The sequence below is a fragment of the Patagioenas fasciata genome, chromosome 3 (assembly GCF_037038585.1).
Source record: "Patagioenas fasciata isolate bPatFas1 chromosome 3, bPatFas1.hap1, whole genome shotgun sequence".
Lineage (NCBI taxonomy): Eukaryota > Metazoa > Chordata > Aves > Columbiformes > Columbidae > Patagioenas > Patagioenas fasciata.
In genome coordinates, this window is record NC_092522.1 from 28,534,700 (window position 1) to 28,561,848 (window position 27,149).

At 45.8% G+C, this 27,149-nt stretch overlaps 1 long non-coding RNA gene across 12 annotated transcripts in view; it reads left to right on the forward strand.

The window, feature by feature from the left end:
• Window positions 1-95: 95 nt before the first annotated feature.
• Window positions 96-27,149, forward strand: part of LOC136100652 (uncharacterized) — a 67,309-nt gene continuing 40,255 nt past the window's right edge. For 3 of the 12 annotated variants that reach the window (XR_011738191.1, XR_011738193.1, XR_011738199.1), the window contains exons 1-2: window positions 98-1,065; window positions 23,436-23,529. This is a non-coding gene — a long non-coding RNA (uncharacterized lncRNA). Of the gene's footprint in view, window positions 1,066-23,435; window positions 23,530-27,149 lie in introns of all 12 variants that reach the window. The other 9 variants (XR_011738194.1, XR_011738197.1, XR_011738201.1 and 6 more) reach the window with 5 other exon arrangements.

The window sequence follows — 27,149 nt, forward strand, 5'->3', positions numbered from 1 at the left end:
GCGGGGTGGGGGGGACGGACCGCCCCGCCCCGCGGGAAGGTGGCGGCAGCCGCGCACCTGCATGCGGGGGGGAGCTGGGGGGGATGGTGTGCGGATGGACGGACGGACACGGGGCGAGAGAGCTGGCAGATGCGGCCCGACGGGGCGGCCTCCCCCCCCCCCTTCCCCCTGCGCTGCGCACGGGTGAGGGGCGGACAAAAGCCGCCCCGCGTAGGGAAGGAAGAGAAACTTTAGGAAAGTCATCCACGCGGGGGCAGGGGATACACCGCGGTGCCACACGCGGGAAAGTTTTCCACTCGGAAAAGTCTTACGCGAGGGAAGTCTCCCGCAGAGGAGTGCCGTGGCGCGGAGTGTGCTGCCCCGGGGTGTGCGTCTTTCACGTGTTAAACATGGTCAAGCCGGGGAAGCCAAATCCTGCTCGCGGGAGCTGCCCCCACGCGGGTCACAAACTTTTAAGAGAAACAGGTCCGTGGCCGCCCACCTGCCGGCCCGGTGCGCAGGGGCAGCGGCTCTGACACGCGTGGCGGGGCTGTAGGCAGGAGCCGCGCGGGACACGTTTCACGTGCGAGGCAGAAAATAAACACGAAAATGAGCATCAGGTTGCAGAATGGAACTAACGGCGGCGCCGAAACCCGGTTGTTCGCACCCCCTCAGCAGCGCTCCCAAACTTTCGGTCAACTTAAACGCATTCCAAGCTCAGCACAGCCTATTCTCGGCCGGCTCCGGCGATAAACTAGGAGAAAATTCTTTTTTTTTTTTTTTTTTTTTGGGAGGGGGGGAAGCAAACACCAAAACATTATCTTTGCAGCAAGTCCGGGCTGCAGTCTGCACCAAAGCCTGCCGGGCGCGCTTTGTCCCGCCGTAAGCGCGGGCTTCCGCGGCGCGGGGCAAGGAGCGCCCGGTACCCCCGCACCGGTTGCCGCCGAGGGTTGCCCGGCTGCTGCGGGCAGCCTTCCCGTAGGAAAACTGCCTTAGGCTCGCAGGCGGCAGGAGAATGAATATATGAAGGAAAGGGAATAACGTCCTGCGGAGGGACAGACGGCAGTGCAGGGCGCTCGGCGGCAGGTAAGGACGTCGCTGTCTCGCCCGCCCATCGAGGCTGCCATGCGGGGCGCCCGGGCCGGCGGGAGCCCCGAGCCGAGGGGAGAGCCCAGACGGGGCAGGGCTGGCGCGGGGGGCCATCGCCAAAACTTGGAACTCAACTCCGTGCCAGCGGCGAGGGGCCGGGCCGCGCCTCGCCACCTGCCCGCCCTGCTGCTGTCGGCGCGGGGAGCCGCTCCGCTTCCCCTCGCTTTCACTTTAAGGCTCTGCCTCACTGGAGGGGAAACGGGGCATGCAGACCCACGCGTGGTTGCGGACAGCCCCGCCGCCTCCCACGGCGCTAGCTGGGCGCGGAAGCACCTTGGCTGGGGCGCACTGCGACGGTCACCGTCAGCGGCCGAAGTCTGGGAGCTGGCACAGGCAGCAAACCCGCCCCCCGGGGCCTGCCCTGCCCGCGGGGCGAAATGCGTGGGTCCTCGCACGGCTCTTCTCTCCCCTGCCCGCCGCGTCGGGGAGCGGGGTCACTAAGGCGGATAGGGGGGTGGGTGATCTGATAAACCAGCCACCACGGATCACGAAGATACCGCTCGGGACCGGCCGAAACGGCGCCGTTGCGCTGCTGGACCTGCGGCTGGGAGGCTGCTCCCGAATTAGAAAAAATAAATCTCCCTGCCGCTGTCCAGACCGGCGGATCAAGGAGAAATACAGCCGGTAACATCCGCCCTAGAGCCCTGTACCGGTGCGAGAGGCGAAGCCGGTTCCGACCTCCCCCGGGGACGCAGCACCAGCACGTCGGGGCTCGCACGGCGGCAGGCGGTAACTCCGGCCCGGCGCGGCCGGCTAAGTGCAGGGCGAGGAGCCAGGGGCTGCTCTCACCGCTCACCTCCCCGTTCCCCGCGGCGGTGGGAGAGTCCCGCTCCTTGCCGGGCCGAGCAGCCCCGCACGGCCGGGCGCCCTTGCAAGCCGTGCCGTGCCCGCGTCCGACGACGGTCGCGGGGTCGGCGCCGGCCACCTCAGCGCTGTGGGTGACCGCAAATCCCCGGTGCAACGGGCAACGTCCGGCGCACTCCGCTGCTACCGCTTTCGTCCCCCAGCCCGAGCACAGGGCGGCCCCGAAAAAGTACCCAGCGTGCCCTCCCTCTGCCCGCCGGGGCGTCTTCGTCGTGAGTTGTTTTAACGCGACACCCTCAGAATTAGGGGCGCTGGGCCCTCCGCCGCCGGGGAGCGCGGGGCCAGGGGAGGACGGCGAGCGGCGGCCCGCGCTGCGCGGGCGCGGGGAGGCCCGCACAGGCGGTGCGGCCCGGCCTCGGCGGGAGGGCTCGTTCCCGGCTTGTTCTGCGGGGTTGGGCTGGCCGGGGTGACACTTTCAGCCTTCCCGTTGTAGCTGTAAGTGCTGCAGGGGCTGCGGAACAAGGGTGCAGAAGTGTGTCTGGACGCAGGGGAAGATAGGCTAAATTTGGCGGGTGAATGACTCGCTTGAATTCTTTCCTGTTTTTTTTTTTTTTTTTCTTTTAAAGGACAGTGGGATACATGTAGAGGTGAAGCCGAATTCTGCAAACGCTAATAAATAAATAAACAGCTGCCTCTGACACTGAGTTTGGCACCACCGGGGCTCAACTGAACTTCAACCACTGTTGATTTACCCAGACGAGAAACTGAGGCACTGGGAGTGAAGCGATGTCCCCAAGGTCACACGATAGAGCAGAGGCAGCCAGCCTGGCCCCAGCCATGGGTACCATGTGCGCAGGCTTCCACCTAACATCCTGGCTCCCTGCCTCATTTTGTACCTGCTTGCAGGTTACCTTCCGCCAGCCCCGTGTCTTGCAGCTTTCTCAAATCTGACCACACCAGCCCTGCAACCTGCCACACCAGTAAGCCCAACTGGAATGAAATGAATGCTTTGCACTCACCCTCTGTCTTGGGCACCGTGTGCTCCAGACCACTCTCTACCCTGAAGGACAGGCAGCCTCTTAAGGAATGCAAGTTGATGCTTCAAAGCTCAGCAGCGAAAGTAATTCCCCACCCACCACCCAAATTTTAGAGGTGGAGGAAAAACTCTTCTTCCTCCAGAATGTAATCCCTCAGAAGGGGTCCAGGAGACCCCCATGCCAGCAGCTCATGTTCAGGATTTGTAGTAAGCAAAGTTTTCCCTTGTTCCTTCTCCAGGGCTTGGTGGCTTGGGCAGTGGTGGGGCAGCCTCTTGCTGCTGTGGGTGGGTGGCATGTCTGTTTCTGTCGCTGCCCTGACCGAGTGTGGTCTTGGTGAGTGAACTGCCACAGATTCCAGTCTGTCTTTAAATTCCTGTAAAAAGTTCCTAGTAACTAATAGATCATGAGGTAGTCACCAGGTCCTTTTCTTGGTCATTAATACATTGTAAGGTAGTCACACTGGCTTAATTTCTGAGTTATGGGTGTTTTGGATCCCAACAAAAGTAGTCTATGTCCACAAAGTTCGCATTCAAAGCCTGGGCACACTCTGGCTTGTGGGTTCTCCTTGGTGGGTGTCACAAACTTCAGGTCAAAATACCACATGGGGTTTGTCAGGTCTGTGTTCAGCTGCAGGGTTTGTCCTATCAGAAAGAAATCCTCCTCCAAATTTTGGTGCCTCCGCAGAGAAAAGGTTTGCTGCAAGCTAACAGCTTTCTGTGCTTATATTTCTTTATTTAAGGGGAAGAATAAAACCAGAATGCAAGAAACTTAGGAAAACTTTTGCAGTGTGCCCATGACCATGCATGATTCCTCTGTCCCCTTGGAGTCTGACAACAAAATTGAACGTGACAGGGGTATATTGTTGAAACTGCCTTTTCTTTGATAATTTTTCTTGCTGTGTCTGTTCCAACTAAACAAGAGATTGGGGCGGGAAATAAATAGCAGGTTTTCCCTTCTCCTTCTCCTTCTCCTTCTCCTTCTCCTTCTCCTTCTCCTTCTCCTTCTCCTTCTCCTTCTCCTTCTCCTTCTCCTTCTCCTTCTCCTTCTCCTTCTCCTTCTCCTTCTCCTTCTCCTTCTCTTTCTCCTCCTCCTCCTCCTCCTCCTCCTCCTCCTCCCCTCCTTCTCTTTCTCCTTCTTCTCTCCTTTTTCTCATATATCATATGCTGATATGAATTAAAAATAACTCTACTGATATCAGTAAAGCATCATCAGTGTGTATGCATGAGAAAGGTGAGAACTGGGTGCTTGATTTGTGTAATTGCTGAATTCAGAGCCTTTCCTTGCTTCCCTTTGCTCCGGCTCCTTCTTTCAAAAAGGAAACCTTTGAAAGAAACCGCATTTAACTTGGAAAGTGAATGCAACCTAGGTGGTTCAGCAGAGTGCAATTTAATTCAAGAACCTGGTATTAACGAAAATATAATTGTTAAAAATAAAAATTAAAAAAACAACAACAACAAACAAACAAAACAAAACAAACAAACAACAAAACAACCAAACACCACAAAGGAAAAACCTCACAACCTCCAGAGAGGAGAAAGTGAACTAAACTAATCCTATTAAACGTGGTAGCATGTTTCTGTGCAGCTCGCTGAGAGATTAAGCACAGGAAAAGGGATAAGTGCTGCTTCAGTTTCACTAAACTAATGTGACAACTTGTCATTGGAAATCTTTACAGCTTGTTAGCAGATGACTAGCTGATTCAGATATGTTTTCTACCATTTCCTTTGTGTCTGGGGGTGGTGTTTTTTCTTTCCTGTTCCTTTCTTATCCATACTGCTCTATTTTGCTTTTTAATCCTTCATGTCTCCTTCAAGTCAAAACATTTAACTTATTTTAATCAATATTTTGTTTTGAAGATGTCCCTTGACCTTTTGTTTGTGCAAATTAACCTTCAAGGGCACCTCATTCATTTATTAACCTCAGTAGGATGCCGTAGCCCTTGTACATGGCATTTTAGGATGCGTAAAACATTTATGACTGTTTGGACATATTGCAGTGGACGACTGTGATACTGCTGTGGTTACTACTACTCCTGCTAATATATTAATTTTTCCTTCCATCTCCTTTCTTTCTTGCTTTCTTCTAATTTTTTTTTTCTTTTTGTTTCTTTCTCTTCCTTCCTCATTTTTTCTTCTCTTTCTCTCTTTCTTACTTCACATATTGCTTGTGTGCAGAAGGCAAGGAAAATAGCCAAGCTGGGAGAACTTTTAGCATTAGTAATTTCGTATCAAAAGCAGGTGCCTGGATTCTTTAGAAGCATGCTGACTCTCCTCTCCTCTCCTCTCCTCTCCTCTCCTCTCCTCTCCTCTCCTCTCCTCTCCTCTCCTCTCCTCTCCTCTCCTCTCCTCTCCTCTCCTCTCCTCTCCTCTCCTCTCCTCTCCTCTCCTCTCCTCTCCTCTCCTCTCCTCTCCTCTCCTCTCCTCTCCTCTCCTCTCCTCTCCTCTCCTCTCCTCTCCTCTCCTCTCCTCTCCTCTCCTCTCCTCTCCTCTCCTCTCCTCTCCTCTCCTCCCTTGGCCCTCCCCCACCGGCAAAAGCATGATCATTGAGTAAATGGAAAAAAACCATTTTACAACATTAAAGGAAGACTGTTTAGAAAAGGAAGGCCCTGCTGAGGTGTAGAGGAAGCCTGTTTATTAACACTGGACACCTCTTATCTCAGGCAGCTCCAGATGGATGTCCCCTTGGTAATTCCCACTCTGTGCCAAGTGGGGTTAAGCAGGGTAACCACCTTGATGTGGGTTAGTGATCACTAGGGGATCATCGGCTCCTTCAGAGAGAAATTTTAGCAGAAACTTGGGGTGGGGGAGGGAGAACCGTCAGGCTTCAGCATAAAAAACTTGCACGTGGCCAGATTTACCTTTGTGGCTGTAAATTGCTTGCTGCCTGGGCCACAGCCAGGTTTTGATTGAGAGATAAAGTAGTTCAAATCTGTCAATAATTAACTGTCACTCAATTAAGGCTTTCTTAACAAATTAGCACTCGGTAGCACCTAGGGTGCAGGTTTTTCATGGGAAAAGGCTGATAGAGTGACGTTGGCCATTAAGTTTACCCACTGAATATCAGCTAATGTCCTGCTCAGTTTAAACACCACTGTGTAAATTTGGTGAATTGGTTCCCAAACTCTATTTCTGCTAGATTGCTTTTAAGCTTAACTATTTGTGCCTTCCAAGCTAAACAATGAAGGATAGACTTTGCTAAAGATGAGAGCTATCACTCATTTGTTAGGGTTACCTGGATGTCAGCTTTGAAGAAGCACCTTGATGTGAAGGAGGCTGTAGGTTTGAATTTACAGAACTGGATGGAGCCTCATAAAGCCCTGCAGACCCATGGAGATGGATGGAGTTGTATCGTCTGCTGCCAGTGTAAGCTGCCATGATGTGTTTCTGTCTCACACAGGGTCTTACTCTTCCCCTTACTCTTTCCACTGGGTTGGTGAGAAGGTTGAGAGGGAAAACATTTCCACTTGCTTTATCTCATGAGGAAATTCTCATCCAAGCAACTGACACCAGGCTGCCACCTCTTGTCTCTTCCAGCCTTATGTGGCCCTGGGTATCTGGCTTTACCAGGGCTCCTCAGGTCGGATGCATTTCCAGAAACATTGCAAAGCTCTGTGTTTATGCTTCTCTCCCAGATGCCTGGAAGAATCCTTCTGTGGAGACAGAGGTAGCATTGGTGTTTCTTTGGTAGCAGACAATTTGCCAGCTCCCTTTCATCCCTCTCTGAACTAGCAACGCCTGTGGGTATGTCATCCCACTCTTCCTCTTAGTTCTCCATTCAGAAATCGCAAGTGAATGTCGGATGTCAGCCAGGTCCAGCAGAGCCATCCCAGTTCACATCAGCTGGTGCTCTGGCCCTGTGTTTGTGCACGCTGCTGGATTGACGCTGCCGGGACGGGAATTCCCTTGGTACATGAATTCCCAGCAAACCGCAGACTCTGGAAGTGGTGATCATTTGTCACATCAGCCCTGCTGAGGAGAAATCCGTCTCTCACAACTCAGAAAAGTCTTTGCTCTCTGTTGGCATCGAATTCTCCCGGTGTCACACGCAGTTGCACCTCCAGGAGGTGTAATTGCCGAGTCTGTTTAGAAGTCAAAAGCAAAACTCTGGCAAATGCAGGTTCTGATTCACGCTGTATTACACGAAAGGCTGTGAGGTGGAAGCTGATTTCAGCTTCAGCTCTGATCCGTTCCTCTGATAGGGGTTTATGCTCAGTATGGCTTCGGTTAAATCAGTCACTGCTTACCTCGCTGAACAGTTTTCCATCTCTTTTGACCAAAGCATGCCTTACCTTCAATGTGGGCTGAAACGATGCTGGACAAGAGTTTAAAAAAAAAAAATGGGAAGCTCTCCAGGCCATTCTTTTTTGGGGATGCACACTGTTGTCTTGTACAAAAACTAATCCCGACGCAGCTTTCTTTCTATTAATCATGTCAGAATAGCTGCCAGAGAGGGACAGCTCTTAGCCAGCACCACCCTACTGGCATTCAAAGATCTGAACTGTTTCAGCAACCTCCATGTGGAGGGGTTAAAAGCACATTAAAAAATACTTTGGGATGCCCTATCCTAGTACTTGCATTAAAAGTCTTAAGAAGTTTGAAATCATAAAGCAAGAGAAAAGGAAGCGTGTTTGATAGTTTAAAACTGTACCCTACCCTGCTGAATAATCAAAGCTGGTATTGAACAGGACATGTAGTTTAATTTTATAGACTTATGGTCTTTTGGTTGGTTGGTGTTTCTAAGAAGGGAGAAGACATTTCTGTAGGGGGATTATAACCTGGGGAAAACACTTTTGATTACTTAGTGTGTGTGCTGAATTAATTTATTTTTATATTATAGAGCAACAATTTTAAGAACCCATCTTCTCTAATAAAATGTCATTCCCATTATCTGAAGCGTGCATGTGATCTGTCACCTCTACAGACTCAGTCCTGCAAAGCATTGAGGGACAATTTTTTCAGGGGCAAAGAGGCATCTAATAACATCTCAAACTATACTATTAATTTTAATATGACACAGGTGCCTGGATGTTTTGTAAGGTCCTGAACAAGTCAGTGGCTTTAGGAGCCTAAAGCAGAGCATAGGCTAGCTTGAGGTGTCTATAGAAAAAACTGCCATGGTAGCTCACCCAGCTCAGGGTACACGCTCCTGGGGTGCCACAGTTTCTGTGCTTGCCAGAGCCACCCCTCAGGGAGCAGCTACCTCCAGGGGTATCTAGGAATGGTTCAGCAGCCAGCACAGAGGCTTTGCCCATGCCCATGGGCTCCAGCACAGCCGTGCTCAGCACTGCTTTCTTTGCAAGATGTCCTCATGGTGGTGTCAGTTCCCATCTTTCATAGGGTAGCCAAAAGTTATGGTGTCTCTCCTAGAGGTGGGAAGTTTGCGTTTAACACTTTCCTTGTCCTAAAGCCACGTGTAGTCGTGGCTCTCTTCTCTAAAATGTGCCGTGGCCACCAGGCTGTGGGATGGGATCATCCTTACTCCGGTTGCAGAAAGGAACCAAACTATCAGAGGGTCAAAAGGAGAACAGGAAGACGGAGCTTGACTTCGTGAAAGGTGCTTAAAAGAATAAACTGAGAGGGGGCAGTGCTCTGCTTCCAGGATTGTACACTTTTCCAATCTCTAATGGTTCTGTAATGCAAAAATGCATCCCTGGCTGAGGGCGAAGGGCGCGGGAGGGCCTCGGCCCCGGTGATGGTGCGTGGCACCAGGGCCTGCTCTGCCGCCCACCCTTGCCCAGCCTCGGCAGTCCCTGAGCCTTTCCAAAATGCAGCCCAGCTTCACATGGAGGATGTTGCAGCAATTAACGTGAAGGCACTAACAAACAGCTCTTACGGATTTTAGCCTTGAGTAGCTGAATCATTAGGTGCCTACATAATTTGAAAAAGTAATCCTGGCATGCCCTAAGCTCCCACCGAAGTTACTGGACTCACTCTCAGCAGCATCAGTGACAAAATAATGTGGGTGCCTTTTTCTGGAAAGGAAATACATCCCTGACATAATGGTCAAATGGCATTTATAGCAGTGTTAATAATTTCAGAGCATCATGCTATTAAATTCTAGGAATGATTAGACCTGTTTGGCAATACTGCTTAGTTGCTTTTACAACAGAAATATGCTGTTTACCTACTGAGAGATTCATAAGGAAAAAAATCCAATGTATATCAACGAGTAAGATATTTTCCTTACCAGAGATATTGATTGAAGTATTGACTTCTCTTCTGGAGGGTTATATCACTCCATGCTGCAGATACTCATTGTCAAATGACATGTGCTTCATGTACTAACAAAAATGTGATTTCTGGCCCAGTAATCTTATCTGGATGATTCTGACTTTTTTGCATTTGGCTTGGTCTGAAGCAGTCATCCTTTCTGAAATGGAATACTTATTTCCTTCTGAGTGTCAGTGCACTTCGCTCCATGTGAATTACTTGCAACTAAGATCAAAACAAACAAATGTTAAAAAACCCCCGCACACAGCCCCTTTGTCCTATTAATTCGTTTTCCTTTCAGTCTTTCAGCAGTGGGTTTAGGCTCTGCAAGACAGAAGTTCTTTATTTAGCAACAGAAAAGGTGCCACCGCAGAACCTGTTACAGCTTGTCAGAAAACCAGCCCGAGTGTGTTCTGGGACAAGGACTGTCTTTTTATTGCTGAGTTATACAATGGCTCTCCCGTTGGCTTGCTGACCCCGATCAGGCCTGGCGATAGGAATAGTGACAACTGTAGCTTATGCCACTGAGCAGCAACCCAGCGCTCAGGAGGGCGGCAGTATCTCCCATCACAGACCAGATGTGCCAACTCTCCCTTGTGCAAAGTACCAGTTCAGGAGGGGGAAAAAGAAAGAGGGAAAAATCCCAACCCTTCATAGCTTTCAACTTGTAGACGTGATGATTTATTTCACAGGACCCTTGTATCCACAAAGCAGGGGATATTGGGGACTGACTTTTTAGCAGAGTCTGTTGCAATAGGACAAGGGGTAATGGTTTTAAACTAAAAGAGGGGAGATTCAAGCTAGACATGAGGAAGAATTTTTTTTACAATGAGGATGGTGAAACCCTGGCCCAGGTTGCCCAGAGAGGTGACAGATGCCCCATCCCTGGAGACATTCAAGGCCAGGCTGGACGGGGCTCTGAGCAACCTGATCTGGTTGAAGATGTCCCTGCTCATTGCTGGGGGGTTGGACTAGATGAGCTTTGAGGGTCCCTTCCAACCCCCAAAATTCTATGACTGCTCAACAGTTTCACTGATGCTAAAATCCTCATCACTGGACAGCGAGGCTGGCCCCGCACATGCCTAGCATTGCACATTCTGAACAAAACTGCTCTGGAGTGCAGCCGGGTGTGATGCCGCCACACAGCTCTGCAGCACCAAGGTCCGATGGGGCTGGGAGCAGGAGGTGGCAGATAACGACCCGAACGTTTGTGGTCCTTCCCTCTTTCACTTATGTACCATTGGGACAAGATGAAAATGTGAGGCAACGGTAACACACATCAGCTCTTTGACCTCTTTGGAAATCACCTCAGCTCCCTGAAAGTGGGATAACAGGAAAATAGGGTCATTTTTAGAGGGGAATTACACACACAAGATTGCTTCTGGTCTGAAATTCCTGAGGTCAGCTGTGCCTATAGCCTCTAGGCACTAGAGCTATCCTGTTTGCAGCAGAGGACCACTGGTGCCTGTGTGCAGGCGGATGGGCTTTGCAGGCAAGGGTGTCCTTGTAAATCTTTCCCTTTGGAATGCTGGATTTCAGACCATACCTGTAGAACCGAGGCCTTTGCTCAGCTCATGACCTGTCAGGACAGAAAGAGGGGCAGAGACGTACCCTCCTGGCGGTTATCTGCAGCCAGGAAGGGGCAAAGCCGGCAGAAGGGCAAATCTCAGACCCCGTTAGTAGAGCACTTCTCTGCCTGGCTATTTATTTTGGAAGAAACAGGGGACAAAGCGGGCTTTGGGTCACTTTCAGATTTTTTTCCTTGGAGTGAATTTACAGCAAACATGAGAATTGGAACTGCAGCGTAAATTCACTTTATATTTTACTAGAGGTTACTTAGCTTACTTACATCCTTTTCCATCTACTTGCACAGAAGGAATTTGCCTTTTTTTTTTTTTTTTTAACACAATGTTTTAATTGAAATTTTGGGGTAAACAAATGTGCCAAGTCTTTATTAACCCCAGCAGTGTAATTTTTCATTACAAGACTGTGATTCAGAGGAAACAGCGCTGCTAAAACAGCTACTGAGTCCCAGCAAAAATGAGTTTTCCTCAATCAGTTCCTTTTGTGACCTTCATCTGAACCTTAATCTGTTTTAGCAAAATTCTTTTTATTAGCCATTCATACTTAATCATACCGCTAATTTTCCTGTTTTTAAACTATCAATTTAAGGCTGCTTTTCATGTAACTAATCAAGGCTGATGTATGTTATTTTGGCTATGATTTCTAATAATTATTCTTAAGAGTTTTTTAAGTCCACGTTTTCCATAGATAACTGTCAAAATTGTAGATGGGGGCAGAATGGCTTGTTTCAGTGATATTGCACATACAAGTCTGCTTTCTTATCTTTAGTGAAAATAACCATTACAAGCATTGTATAGGGAATCTGAGCCTCAACTTCTTTTCTTTGCTTACATTAGCAGTTGCTTTTCATTAGTATTGTTATTGCAGACAAGCATCATTGGAGGGAAGAAGGGTTTTCAGGATCAGGCTCCACTTGAGATATTTGGAATAAAAAAATAAATGTATGCTTGCAGCTGTATCACAAAGATTGTAAACTGTTGTAGCTGGTGACTAGTGATTTTTCTTTGCCTGTGATATTAAAGAACAGATTGTGTTACTATACTTATCTCTACCTTTACAAACAAATACACCAGGAAAATATGTCAAGCAGAAGAAAACCACACTTGTTATCAAATGCTTAGTTACACTGACTACAGGTTTTTGTACTTTTTGGCAAAAGCTTCAAAACATATTGTGCCTTGATTTAAGCTCCGAATTCTTTACAGCGTAAAGGGAGCCTTTTTGTGTCTGTGGTACATACTCGGCTCTCCACCGAAGGCAGCAGTTCGCTGCTGTTACTTGTCATTCATACAGCTGCTACACGGAGATCGCAACCCCTTGTGCCGAGTTTTGTACCCACTGGAGATGTTTCTTTTCCCACCGACCTGATTAGCATCCTGGCAGGGCTGGGATCTTAAAAGCCTGGCACCTCTGATTATTTTTTTGTTGAAGTTTGCGGGGGGCTTTGTGCGAGGGCAGTGGGTTGGTTGCAGGGGGTAGGGCACAGCTACCCCGGTTGGAGCAGCACTTGGGAAGAAACTTCACCAGGATTTTCCAGCCCAAACCTCTCGCTTTTTGCCAAATGAGACTTTGTCAAGTGACACAGTAACATTTTGATAGGGAGTGAAGCAGATTTCTTAATTGCAAGTAAACTAAGTCTGATAGATAGGATTTTCCACCCTGAAGAGAGAAGAAAGCCAGAAACTTGATATCTTTTTTTTTTTTTTTTAATTTTCTTGTGGAAGATGCTCAAATGTCAGATACCTTCCCATGCCAGATAGAAGGCAATGGCTAGAAGAGTAACTGAACAAAGACTCTTCACAATCTTTATTCCTGTTTAATTTTTTTTTTTTTTTTCTGTGAACGCGTAATGTTTTCCCCTCCAGATTCGAGGGACTGCCATGTATGATTGTTTAAGAAGCTACAGGTTAATTGTGTTATGTGTATCTGTAGAAAAATTGATGCTATATGCAAAAATGGATGAAAGTGCTCAAATAGCCCACTAATTAACTCAGGCCTATAGTTAGTAGGGTTGGCATTAGAGGAAAGAATAATGCCTTTTGAATCCCAAACCTTCCCTCCCTCCTCATCCATTTTGTCTCTTCTTGTCACTTCCTATTAGCTGATCATGACATCTTATCTTTTTCCTGATGGGTGGGCCAGAAGATTACTTTGGAGCTCATGTAAGTGACACTCCAAGGATTGGCCAGCAGCAGGTTCGGCAGCCCTGGCCCCCGGAGCTGTGGGATGTCAGCCCTGTGACATGCCTGGAAACCCCAGCTCATCCCTCAGCTGTCCGGTTGCAGCAGCATCTCTGTCACGTTGCACTTCAAGTCTGTCACTGGCATGGGCTCACCCGGGAACCCTTCTCTTTTTTTGCTGAGGACCATGTTATTATTTTTAATGCAGAGTCCTTCACATCAGTGGTGGTGAGAGTTTCTTTTGCAATAATTCTACCATAGGAGAACCTGGCTGGACATCACACACCAAATGCACACACAAGTGCTAAGAGAGGAGCTGTGCGTGAAAGCCTCCTAAACAGCATTCCAAATGTATTTATTTTTCACTGATTTTGAAAGCTTTTGGGCTGATAGCTCTGGACACCAGCCCTAGTCTCTCCACCTTCTCTTTCACCTCACTCTGTGGGAAGCAGTTTTTGGGAGAGCTCTGCCTGCTTGGAGATGTGGGGCTGTCCCAGCAGCTTTGACCCACACCAGCCACCTGGTCCCCAAAGCCCCGGATGCTCTCCTGGGGGGACACAGCCAGAGCCCTTCCACCAGCCATAGCCAGACATGATGGCTCGTGCTGGAGGGACTCGCTGCCGGCACCGTAATTGCAGGCTAGCTAGATTTTTGCTGTGGTATTACAAATTCCCCCAGGGAAGCCCACAACTATGACCATTTACGTGGTAACATTGTCAGGCATGAGTCATTTTCTTCCTTCTCTCTCTGTGTCTCTGTCTCTGTTTCTCCTCTCCCACACACACGCTCACAAATGCAAGCACAAATCAACAAACCAGTAAATAAAATTTAAGTGATGCTTTAGTGCATTTTCAGCCCATCTGAGTGTACAGTTTGATGTGCTTTTTTTTTTAATTTTTCTATAAAATATACCACAACATGTATAGGCCATGTGAATGTTGATACTGGAATGGTGTCTTTTGCATCTTCTGCTTCATATGATGAGTTTTTACCAGGTTACCTTTAAGAGTGCTGTAACTGAAAAACTAATCAGTAAAACAAATCTTTAAGAAGCAAATCTTTGTCAAGATAGTAACACTTGCAAAGTGAGTGACAGGGTAACTGTTTAAGAAGTTTTTTCACCTAACACTCCTTCATTAATACTCCAGCTCTGGTAAGCTTATTGCCACCCTTTTCCTACACATCTGAATAAATGCAATGTGTACAGTCTACTTGTGTTGTACCGGCTATGTTATAATAATTTCCATGAGTAACTACATGCAGGTTTGGTGTCCTTGGCTCTGAATCCCTCCATGAAGCAACTTTCTCATGTACTCTAAAATGTTCACTTCAGTACTTGTAAAAACATACAGCATCCACTAATGCAGGGGTATCAAACTCATTTTCACCGGGGGCCACATCAGCCTTAAGGCTGCCTTCAAAGGGCTGAATGTAGTTTTAGGATTGTATAAATGTAGGAGTAGTTACATTGCCTGAGCAACACATCGTGCAGGGGACGCTGCTGAACCACACTCTCTGTCTCAAGCAGGAATGGATTTGGTTTCTCCCCTCTACTCTGCTTTTGTCACAGGGTTTGTGAAACCAGTGCTGTGTTGTCACGCAGTGGGCAGGGTGGAAGGGCACTACCCTAAGACATGGGGGGCTCAGGCCAGGTGATCCTGGGGAGTGTCAAAATGGGGGATGCAGGTAGAGGAAGGAGCAGGTAGATTTGTATATCACAGCGGATGTCTGGATGAAAATTTTGGATGCAGTGACCACCTTTGTGTGGCCATGTGTGCCAAGCACACTACCAGGGATACATGACCATGAGTTTGGTGGTGAGGCCTCAGGTTTTGCATTTTGTTAGATTTACATTTGTGGAGTGAGCAGAGCCTGAATAATTTATGGTGGTGACCACTTAGATACCATATGTCATGGGTTTTTTTAAGCAGTATTTTCTTTTTTAATACACAAAAGGGAACAGACACTGGAGCCAAACTTCCTTAATTTTATTCAAGAAAAGAGTTCTTAAAAATGCATAAGGTAAAGGGAACCCTTTCTGTACACTTTGCATCTGCACTAAACTTGACTAAGTCAGCATCACTCTGTTTTTCCAATGAAAAATAAATCCAGAGTGATTGCACAGCATCACACACAAGAAGAAATAACAAGACTTTTACACCAGTCTCAGTAAGAGAGCACGCTTTGGTACAGTTGTAAAGTTTAGTGAAAGCGTATTTCTGTCCATTGTTTAAACGCGCATATTTAAATAAATAACCCCTCAGTGCCCATCCAACAGCGTATAAATGGGAATCTTGATGTCACAGGCAAATTTTTGTAGGTGGTTAGCACTGTTGTTTCTGGGATATTATGTTGGAAATATTCTATTGTGTGTTTCATTTGCTGTGAGAAAAATGAAATCCTCACATACTTGGAGTTCACATGTCCCTTTAAGTCTTAAAATATGTTAATTTTACATGCCAAAGTCTTAAGAAGTGTTTGACTGCCCATGGCTTTTGTGTGCATCTCCAGATGGCAGATGCCATTTTGTGTTTCACATTAATTGAGTAAATTTCCTTGCTCTTTGTACATATTGCAGAGGAAGCCATTCTCTGCTTTCAATAGGACAGAACAGCTCTTTGGCATCAAACCCTTCTGGTCTGGTGGTACTAAAACTGTTTTAAGGTGGAATTCTGAGAACAAGCTGTTGGCAATACAGATTTCCTCTATTGTAGATGAAAGTCAGACATTTAACAGTTATCTTAGAAATATCTTGAGGGTTTTTCCTGGTGAATTGTGAAACAAATCAGCTAGGATAACCTCAGGGGCTGAAGACGTAATAAGATACATTTTTTTTTCAATATTCATTTATCTAGAGGAAAAAAGAAAATATTTCATGCCGGAGGGCATTGTTTTCCATTCATTTTTTTTTCTAGTCCTGTTTTTTCCCCTCTCACTTTCTAGATTTTTTTTTTTTTTTTAAAGGCACTTCAGGGCCTTTAGAATCCTTCATTTGTCCAAAATTTAGTATATTTGTAGAAATTTCTAACTTTGCTTTTTGGGGCACAAATGGCAAAAAAAGGTGTGATGGGGCTGCTGGAAGAAACATCTGAGGTGCCAAAAGAGGGTGCCCGATTCTGGGAAGCAGTGACGAGCGCCCCACCGCTGACACCATCATCCTGCCCTGTCTCCTCCAGCGCAGAGCCCCTGGGGGTCCATCCTGCACCCAGCCCAACTGAGCACCCCGAAATCCCCCAGCCTGCCCCAAGGTTCATCACATGGGAGAATTTTGAGAGCTGTGGTGCTCTGGATAAGAAGGTTGTATAGCTAAGCATGCCCTAAGTCCAGATGAATTCTGTATGGAGGTTATAGTATTTATAGAAGTTAGGTGTTTGTGAGAAGGAGGATTTATGCACGACCATGCTTTACAAGTGGCTTAACATGTTTTTACACTGAGATAAAATGAGTCCGGCAATGAGATTTCAAATCACACTTTTAAATTTTTTCTGTATATTCGCTCTTCCAAACTCCCTGTAGAAGGGAGGCAAAACAAACATCCTGTCTGTTTGAAAAAGAATATACAAGACAGAAGTTAATGCTCATCAAAGAAACCAAGATTATATGTCATGTTATTAATCAGATTTTTATCACGGTAAATGGTGTCCAGATATAGTTGAAGTGGGCAGTGTACATAATAACATAATTATGGGTGTTATAGTGACGTAACAGCAGCAGGAGCTCGGCTCCTGACTCCTTTGTTTTCCATTCACACCCACCATGATCTACTGCTATATTTAGTTGTTTTTCACAGTGCTACCTAATACTGTCATCCCAAGTATTTTTTTTTAAGTAAAACAAATAAAGATAAGACCGTATTGATTTTCCACGGAAGCCCGAACACTGGAATCTTTTCTTGCAGATGATAATTCAAACTGAGGGGAGGGTGGGGCTTTTTGTTTTGATTTGGGTTTTTTTGTAGACTGTTGTCATCTTTTGTGTGTGAAATGCAATTGCAGTTGAGGCAGAGCGGCAGCTGGTGGGAGCCGTCCCAGTTCCGCTGCCTCCGCTGGGACGATCTGTGGTGGCTGAGGAACTGCTCCAGACGATTTAAGGCAAGCTCGTGGAGCGTGAAAGAACTGAGATTATTATATAACTAAGTGGTGTTTGGGGATTTAAAGAAAGGAAGTTTTGACTGCTGAATTGCTGTACTCTAACGGTTCTCAGTCTATCATTTTTGGCACGGCTTCTTTTGCGTGGGCTTGCAGTTCCAAAGACACCTGAGAAACACCCCTGCACCCCTGTGCTTCGCAGGTGGGGCTGGCGTGGTGGAGGGCAGTGAAGCTCCGAGCTTGGCCGGTGTTTGCAGCGGGTCGCGTTGCACTCTGCCCAAACCCCATCGGAAACCTACTGCCTGCCTGTGCCCAGGAGTCAGACATCAGCATTCTCCCAAGAGATCGCATTTTCAAAACACAGCTTTTGTGGCATGTGGTGTGGTGAACTAATTATTGGTATGTGGGGTTGTGTGACACCTATGGGCATTTTGCTTTGGACCACAACAAGAAGAAAAGAGGTTTAATGCCTCACAGAGCACTGATTTTTCCATCCATGTCCTTGTTATCACAGAACTGGTTCCCAAATTAAAGCAAAGGCTTTGTCAAGCACCGCGAAATCAAGTAATGCCGCAGGTGAAGCTTGCAATGTAAACATCAGAAATGTCTTCTGTATTTAGCAGTATAGGAAAGAGTGATGCTGTTATAAAGAAAAAAAAAAAAGAAACTCTCAGGAATCCCAGACTAGATGAAGCCACAAGTCCAAGAGCCCTGGAAGGATGTTGCTTGCCAGCTTTACAATAGGTTTATTCAGCAGGAATCAGCAGGGTTGCCTATCTCTGTTCCTATAGTAAAAGCTCATTCATTCTGTGCAACATAGGTCAGCCCTGGTGCAACTATTGATATCTGTAGAGCACTTGCCCTACTGCTGGGATGTGAAAAAACACTCTATGTGGTAGTTACAAAGCATTACTGGACTCCTGTATGTTGTATTTTTTTGCAACATCACAGCTCCCGCTTTCTTTAGTTGAATACATACGCTATGTCTTACCCAAAGTGGTGTGAACATGTGAACGAGACGGAGAGGGGTCTGTATAGGAAGAGCTTTCACAAATTATATGCTCTTCCCAAGATCTTTTGAAAAGTATTTTAACAGCAAACAAATCTCCTCTCCTCCATCTCAGCCTCACTCATTGCATAAATTCAGTGGCATTGCAGTGAGGATCCAGGTCATTCAATATTTATTATGATTCTAAATTACTCCAGAATAAATAGAGCACTGTCCACCCTTGCCTTCTCCTGGACCTCTTTTGATCAGGAAAGAGGCCGCAGTATATCCTCAGGTCACTGTGTACTTGGTTATGTTTTGGAACTGCCCACAATGGTCCGTTGCAGTTTTAGAGAAGGAGATGGATGGGGAGCTGCCTGGGCTGAGGCTACCAGGATGGAAGACAAGAAGGTCACCTGTAGCCAGCCACACAGAAAGCAACTAATACATCAAATAACAGTAGCACAGACATCTGATCTTTGTCTACTGCCAAGACAAGCACTTCTGCTAATGAGATCAACGCAGTCTTCCATGTCTAATAAGGCTTATGCTCAGCTTGATGAAGGTGAAGACAGAAATTCCTAAAAAGCCTGATTTTAATAGCCATGTTCAAGCAAGGCTCCCTTTTGCCTCATTGGGCAGTGCAAAAAGGCCTCTGAGACACAAGATTAAGACCTTGGACAGAGGAATTATCTTCATTGCTTTGCATGGCATATGGCAGACAACTGCCTCAGTTTCCCTGATTTCACAGTGTTGCTTTCTTTCCCCAAAAAGAGTTGTCTGACTGAATTCAGAAGCATGAATGAGGTTCTAATGTGCCACAATACTTGAAGCCAGAGCAATGCCTATAAATATGTAAATGCGAGTTTTGCTTTATCCTGGGAAGGGCTGGAACTTTCCTCAGGAGACTTTCTCTGACTTCAGGACTGCTTTCAGTAAGTACCCTTGGCAATGCAAAATGGGAGTGCATGAATAAATGAATTGGAAGATGTACAAGCAGCTCCTGCCACTCCCAAATACCTTTCCCAGCTCTGAATGCAACACAGATTTTAATCATGGAGCAACAGATGATTGATGGATGATTAATAGCTAATTTGCGAGATTCATTTAACTTCATTTTACTTATACACCGTATGTAGAATTAGTTAAGGCTTGTACAGGAAAGGAAGTGATGAGCCATTGTTCCCATTAAATTATAATGACAGCCTTCCTCATCACTGTATATTTATTATGTAAGAAAAGGAAATGTCTAGTAAAAATCTGTATAGGTTAATAACACCTTCATAATATAGTCCCTCTTTTCTATTGACTTGAATAGCCCTCCTACTGACTTTTACTGGATTATTAGAGTTAATTACATCAATTGCAATATAATAGATTCTTAAATACTATGTAGGAACCTCATACAATTATGGAAAAACAAAAGTCATCTAGACATCTCTGATCAGAAAAGATTTGGAATTCCTGCACATTTAATTCCTGATAATCACCAGTCAGTTTGGACATTAAGATTGCAGGGTTTCTTGTTTTCTTTCTGTTAGGTTTTGACAGAATTGATAGTTTTACAACATTTAACTCAGTGTGCATGGAAATATAAGATTAAAGAGATGAATGTAATTTGCTAAAATCGTTACTTCATCTCCTAAAAGTGAAATGTATTACCTGCCTGTCTATATTAAAATACAACTTACGCTCACATATGCATGCTCAAGAGGGGAAAAAAAAACCAAAAACCCACAACACCAAAACAACACAGCAATATGTATTTATCATTCAGTGTTGAAGTCCTTTATCCACAGGTGCAAGCGTTCCTACAGATCTTGCTTGCTAAAGTCACCAAAGGCCTTCAATGTAATGACATGAAGCAGAGCTGAACACTGATCTCCAGAGGGCAGAGGATTTCACTGACTAACTTCGACATAAAAACGGTTTCTAAGGATGGTCCTGTATTCCAGATAAAGATTACAGACCATTCAAAAGAAGGTACTTTAAGATAAGCCCTCTGAGGCATGCTACAACATTATTAAGCAGCAGTTCAACTTTAAAGCCAGTCAGACCTAACATTTTTTTGTGAGTCTGTTCTTGGTCAGAGTCCCTTGTGGTACCAGTGTAGGAGATGTTAGTGATTTTATTTTATTCTTTTTTTTTTTTTTTAAATCTGGCTTTGTTATGGTTCTCCAATGGCCTTCTAGAAGCCATGCGGTATGAGAGTGAGTTTGCTTTTGTGTTTGTGGCTAGATTGTGCAGCTAAAGTCTTGACAAAGTAAGTTCACCTCTCTTGTTGCTCCATTAAATGTCCTCAAGTCAATTCAGTTGGTATGGGGATACACTTCAGAATTTCAGCTGAGCAATATGTGCAGGTTATTATTATGTGAAATAATAACTTTTGTTACAGTTGTTATTATTATTATTATTATTATTATTATTATTATTATTATTATTATTATTATTATTATTATTATTATTATTATTATTGTTATTATTGCTTTACGGCCTAATGCATACACTTAACCACACTGTAGCAGGCGGCTGTCAAAGGCCTCCCTGAGGAAAAATTAAGCACTTAGAGCAATAAATTATGAAAAGACTACGTCTAAGGGCACCATCCACCTTGTTCTCACACCCGCTTTAAGTGTTAAATAAATCATAACATCCTGTTCATCGTGCCGTCAGTAGGGGTTAAATAAGTCACTGTAAATGAGCTCCAAATCATAGGATGTAGCTGGCTTCCAAGTTTTTTGTTTGCAAGGAGAAACAGCTCCAGGCCTTTTGATAGTTCGGGTCTTTAAGGAAAACCTTTTTTCCATTCCAACTACTTCCTGTTAATGTGAAAATGAGAGGAAATGAACATTAAGCAGAAGGATGGGCCCATCCTTTTCCAGTCGTGTGCCTAATTTGTCAGGTGCAATATTGGCACCTGGAGGCTTGTTTTGGCTCCTATTACATCCTTGCTGGGGAAATATCAGAATACTTGTAACTAACAGCATCAGACTTCAAAGCGTTTTTGTTATAGCGAGAAAGAAGAAAGGCTGCCGTCATTAGAAAATGCAGAGTTGAATGGCCCAGTTTGTTTGCTGAGTCTAAGGGTTATAAACAGGAATAAGTTTAAAAAAAAAAAAAAAAGAAGAAGAAGAGAAAAAGTGTTTGACATTTCATTCTAAACCTAGCTGTGACCATTAAGCATGGAAGGAGGCACACCCTGTAAAATTGCCTCTTGGAAAGATACGTTCCTTGAACGTGTTCTTTGTTCTTCTGAATCTTCATATAAAATATCCCATTGCTGAGGATGTGCTGGTGTGTATGTACATTTCAGTAGGAGGCATAAGTGTTTCGCGATAAAAATATTTCTGGCCTTTGAGTTACAGAGATGGCAAAACTGTTGTAAGGCGCTCTGGATCTTAGATCAAAATCTGCAAACTTTAATGTGCCAGAGCCTGCCTGGTGGCTTTATTTAATGCTAAACACTGCAGTCATACTTTCTCCTGTGAGACCTATCTTGGATTAAGGAACTGCCCAAGATGAGTAAGAGTGCCCATGCTTGACCAGTATATTAGTGATGCATCTCTCTTGCTGAATCTGTAGAAAAAGATGTATTTAAGGCTCCAGTAATGGAAAGAATGATACTGAAGTAAAACTTATTCCCTGATAGTGTTGTGAACTGTGAAGTGACTAGGCTTGGTTTGGATTTTTAGGACTGATTAATGTTTAGGACCAAAGTAGCCATTCATGTGCCACTATTTTCAGTCATGAGTTACAATTAATTAGGATTTGGGGGTGGGAGGACGAGGCACAACATAGCTAATTCTTGTTTCATTCAGGTAAACCACGGTGAATCAAGCCACGAGTGATATACACAGATCAGCAACTGTTCTGAGAGTAAATCCATTCAGATGAGTGAAACGAAATAATAGACTTGGGAAATCCAGCTGCTGTGCAGATGTTGAGTGGAATTTTCCAGGGAAAAGCAACTATGCCACTTTTTCATGGCTGGTTCTACATCCCTTGCTGAGGAGTAAGAGATCTTTCTTGCCGGAGGGCAAGTTACCACAGAGCAAGCAAACCCCAAGCTGAGGAAACATCAGTGGGTTTGGGATTCACTGACCCCTTTCACCTGGGTTGGTTCAGTCTGTACCTGGGTTAGTTGGACGTCTTGATGTTGAACATCCACAGTGAGCAGGCAATATACTGTGCCTCACTTCAGCCATCCTGGGCTTGCAAGTGGTCTCAATTTGACTGTAGAAGATGACTGTGTGTTTTGGAGTGACTGTTTCTTTCTTCACCTGAGCATTGCCAGGTGATCAGCCATTTACTTGAAGGGCACTGTCTTTTGCAGTGATAAAAGATTTCTTTTTTTTGCTTATCTGACTTACATGGGGCATTAGACTGGTAGAGGAGACACAAAAGTGAGTTGATGTCAGTTCTATCTTGGTGCTCAGGGCGCTTCACCATCTTTTTTTGTCAGAGCCAGTGATTCTTGGCCTTCATCTTCTTGAAAGTGTGCTGACTGACCTCCTATCCAAATCCCACCAAGATGAGGCTTCTTTGTCATAGAATCATGAAATAGTTTGGGTTGGAAGGGACCTTCAAAGGTCATCTAAGTCCAACACCCCTGCAATGAGCAGGGACATCTTCAACTAGATCAGGTTGCCCAGAACCCCGTCCAGTCTGATCTTGAATGTTTCCAGGGATGTCGCATCTACCATTTCTCTGAACAACCTGTTCCAGTGTTTCACCACTCTCATTGTAAAAAATTTCTTCCTTATATGTAGCCTGAATTTACCATCTTTTAGTTTAAAACCATTACCCCTTGTCCTATTGCAACAGGCCCTGCTAAAAAGTCTGTCCCCATCTTTCTTATGAGCCCCCTTTAAATACAGAAAGGCCACAATAAGGTCAACCCAAAGCCTTCTCTTCTCCAGACCGAACAAACCCAAGTCTTTCAGCCGGTCCTTGTAGGAGAGGCATTCCAGCCCTCCGATCATTTTGTTTAAGGAAAGAAGTCTGCTGTGAATATGTGTACAACAGCAGTAGCACATATTGTGTGATGGCTTCAATGCAAGGACTCTGCAGCAGCAAGGGCAGTTTGGTTTTAACTATTCAGCAGCCATTTAAACTCAGCCCAAGGATTTTGCACTGAAGTGACTGAGGATCACTCATGTGATGTGTCCTGCTGACTCAGCAGTGAGGATGTAGGACCTTGAGTTACAGGGTAGGTACAAAAGTGGCTAGAGGCAAGAAAAGAGAGAAACTTAATAATCCTTTGCTCCTACCCCCAGAGACATTTCTGCTGATTGTGGCTGAATTTATGGTAAACTGCAAAACTAAAAAAAGCCAGAAAAACTCTGAAATAAGTGCAAAGATTATCCTATATGTGCTTATTTTCCTCTAGTAATATTTCCTATTCTCCATTATCCCAGGGACACCAGGAAAGATTAATGCTGCAAGAAACTTCAGGGACCTCTCTGTGTCCACAGATGACCATTATATGGATAGTTCCTGAACCAGTTTGAGGTACGTACATTGCGAGCATACGCTGGCACTGCATGATCTAGGTAATTTACTTTCTTGCTTTTTAATCTTTGAGCTTAAATATGTCACTCTCTACAAACCCAGATGTCATGAGATTTGAGGAATAGGTAATTCGTCCTCCTTGTAGATGGGTGAAAGAGCCTTGCAAAGAGAATACAGCCTTGCTCTGGTGGCATGTTTCACTTTGCACTTATCTCTGAAAGAGATGCAACTTCTCCCTTTGGTCCATCTCTTGGGATAACCTTTTCTGTTGTGTAAATTATGAAATTTCTCTGCAGCTCCAAGGAATACCAATAAATAAATCAAATAAAGAGGCTTTGAGGGTCGATCCTTGACAGCCACAGCAATTGTTAACTGCTTAGATTCCTCATGTCGGTGAGTTCAGCTGGAATCAGTGTGCTCCTGACATGCCATTTGAATGGCCAAGCAACAGTAGCATTCAGCACTTCCTTTTCCTTTGTTTTAGAGAATTACAGAACAGGTCGTGTGCTGGTGCAAATATAGCCAGTTGCTCTCCACACTGCTATCTTTTGTACCGTATGTATAGCTTTGATAAGCAGCACATGTGTCTGCTTCCCGGCTATACAGTGTTTCCACTCTGATCTCAGGAGTGCAGCTAAATCAATATATCCTTTGTGATGTGCAGATGGAAATAATCTCCAGAAAGATGCATTTCTGAGCTTTGCTCAGTACGTATTTATTTGAGAGGTGCAGCTGGTTTGTGGAAAGGTACAATCCAGGACCATATGGGAGCACACTGCTAACCCAGCTCAAGCGGCTTTATGCTGCTCTTGTGGCCCTCCGTGACCATCAGTAGGGCCTCTCTGAGGTTCCTTTGATGTGAAGGGAAATGCCAGGCAGGGCGTTACTTGCCTCCCAAGGGACAAAAAGAAGGGCAGCCTGCCTTTACAGCCCCGCGTGCTCTGCTGCTGGCTCCCAAGCCCCCCACCGCAGCTCAGGACCTTACTAGCTGCCCCAGAATCAGGTTGCCACAAAGTGCTCTTCAGTCTCGCTCCCTGAACTGGACCAAGTGCAGACAGGCCATTTCCATCCTAAAATGCCCTAGGTAAGGTTTGCTGATGTACTTCTGCCTACTGCTGCTAGTTAATGGACCCAAATCCAGACTTCAGACCTGTCATGTGCTGCAAGTCTAGATGTTCCTATATTCCATGACTGCTTGGGGTGACACTTGGATCCAGGTTCAATGTCCAAAGGTTTCTGGCAGACTCTAATCTTCCCACCTGTGATTGAAAATAATTATGTTTCTCAGAGTTTTGTTCAATCTAAGCCCCTCTGGATGCTAAATGGGTAACATACATCTAGTAAACTCTCATAAGCAATGTAAAACCACTTTTGTTTCATCAAAGGCTTGTATTATCAAAAATGACATGATGATTTGCATCAGAATACATGAGGATCTGGCAAATCTGTCACACCTGTAAAAACACAGGTTCAGTGTCAATACCTGCATCATTAATGACATGCTACTAATAAAATATTGTACATGTGAGAATCAACTAGCCAAAGAAAAGAGACAGGCATTTTTTGGTGGGATTCGACTCGGCTGTTAGGATGAGGCGAGTGTTGCCCCATTTTCTCTCCATGGATTACACAGACAACCCGGGCAGGGAGTGCTGTCCTTGGGGTACATTATGGTGGCTGTAGGGGAGCGGTTGGGTGGTCGCAGGTGCCTTGACCTGTCAGCCCCCTCCAGGGCGAGGAGGCCAGACTGACAAACCGCCCAGTGGATGGGGGCACTGTGACTGTTTGCTAAGAAAATTCACACCTGTTTGTACAGGTTTATTCACAATGTTTTAAAATATAGTTTCCTTGTGCAAGTGAAGCTGTTAACACCTGAGTTTTGGTTCTTCCCAGAACAGTTTCACAAGGGACTGCTTCCTTTCCCAGAGAGGACATTTTGCGTAGGGAAACACCCATCTAATTTTACATCCCAAACTCCTCACTCCTGTACATACTCAGATGTTCAAGCAGATACTTCTCCATTAATAAAAACTGTTGTGATTTTAGCTCACAGGTACATACTGGAGGGAACCCTGGAAAGCTCACTTTTGCCTGCAAAATTTGGACAAATAGTACCAGAATAGTCTTTTCTGTGTCTTGTCGTGCTCTGGTCACTGCCTTCATGTTATAAGGGCTAATTTTAAATTGAGTTGCCAATACTCTCCAAGTACAGGAGCCCATTGCCATGTGCTGGGGTTGGCCGAGAGCTGCTCCTCCTCGGCAGCGAGGTGAGGTGAGGCAGGGAGGCCCAGTGCTGCCATGTCCCTCTGCAGGGAGGGTGGCGCAGGCTGCCAGGAGCCTTGGGGCCGCCATTTTGTGCCACAACCAGGGCCTTTGAGGCTGTGCTCTCTCCTCTGTGACATGCTTGAGTTTTGATGTGTGTATGTACAACACCTTTCATTGTAGGATCCCTCAAATATCACCCACCGATGTTATGGGGAGAAGGAGCAGGCATGGCAGCGGGGGCCCTGGCAGTGACTCCTGCAATGCCGTGTGCTCTCGAGCAGGATGGTTCCCACTGCACAGACAAGCATGCCGTGGTGTGGCATGGGGTACATGGGCTTTCCTAAGGTCAGGCATCAGTCAGCAGGAGGGCTCTGGCATCCCTTCACAGCTCTGCTGTTTGTAATATGTATTATCAGCACTGCGATAATGCTCGAAAATGGCCGCTTCTTTCTGAATAAAAGGAAAGTCGCTGCTCGTATCTCAAGGATAAAAGCCTGTCTGGCTGGAAATCAGTGCAGGGTGCTGAAAATGGGCAGAGCAGCTGAGCCAAGCATGGTGCTCTGTGTCCCTGGAGAGCACTGGTTCGGCTCCCTGGAGCAGTGGCTGCTGTGGTGGCACTGGGTGAGATGGAGCTCCACTTCCCCTCGCCACCACGACCAGTGGTGGAAAACCTGACCTGCTTTCCAGCATGGGACCGCCTAGGCTAGGCAAACACTGTAGAGTCTGGTCCTGGCTGGTCGTGATCATAACCAGCCAGATGTCTTGTTTAAACACCCTTGCTATTGATTTATCAGCTCTGCCTCCTCTACTGGTCCAGCACCCCAAGTCCTCTTCCTTCATTTGCATTTATTTGGCCTTCCTGAAACTTGTGATCCTATTCTCTGCATGTTACCTGTGATACAGCAGCAGGAGGTTTCAGGAGGTTTTTCAGGAGGTTTTAGGATGATGGAAGTGGAGTGAGGCAGTTGCAGGAAAGCCTGGGAGGAAAGGTGCGTCAGAGAACTCGGGTCTCTGACCAAAGAGGAGAGGGAAACACAGCAAATCCTGTCTGCTTTCATGGTGAAAAGGGACAGTGTGAAATGGTAATATCTTTGTTCTGTTGCCAGCATGTGAATTTTGCAAAATGTGGGGCCTGCCCTCTGAAAGGTGTTCAGTGTCCTTCAAGATACCGTTTCAGTGAGCTCAGCCCCCAGGACTGTGTCCTCAGTGGAACTGTGTGTCCATGCATGCACAGTCCCCCAGCATAAATCAAAAATCCCTCCTTTTAACAAATTCACAGAGCCTCACACAAACCTATGGGAATATCTGGTTTTGCATGCAAATATTTACCAAGTAAAAATGGATACTTTTCCACA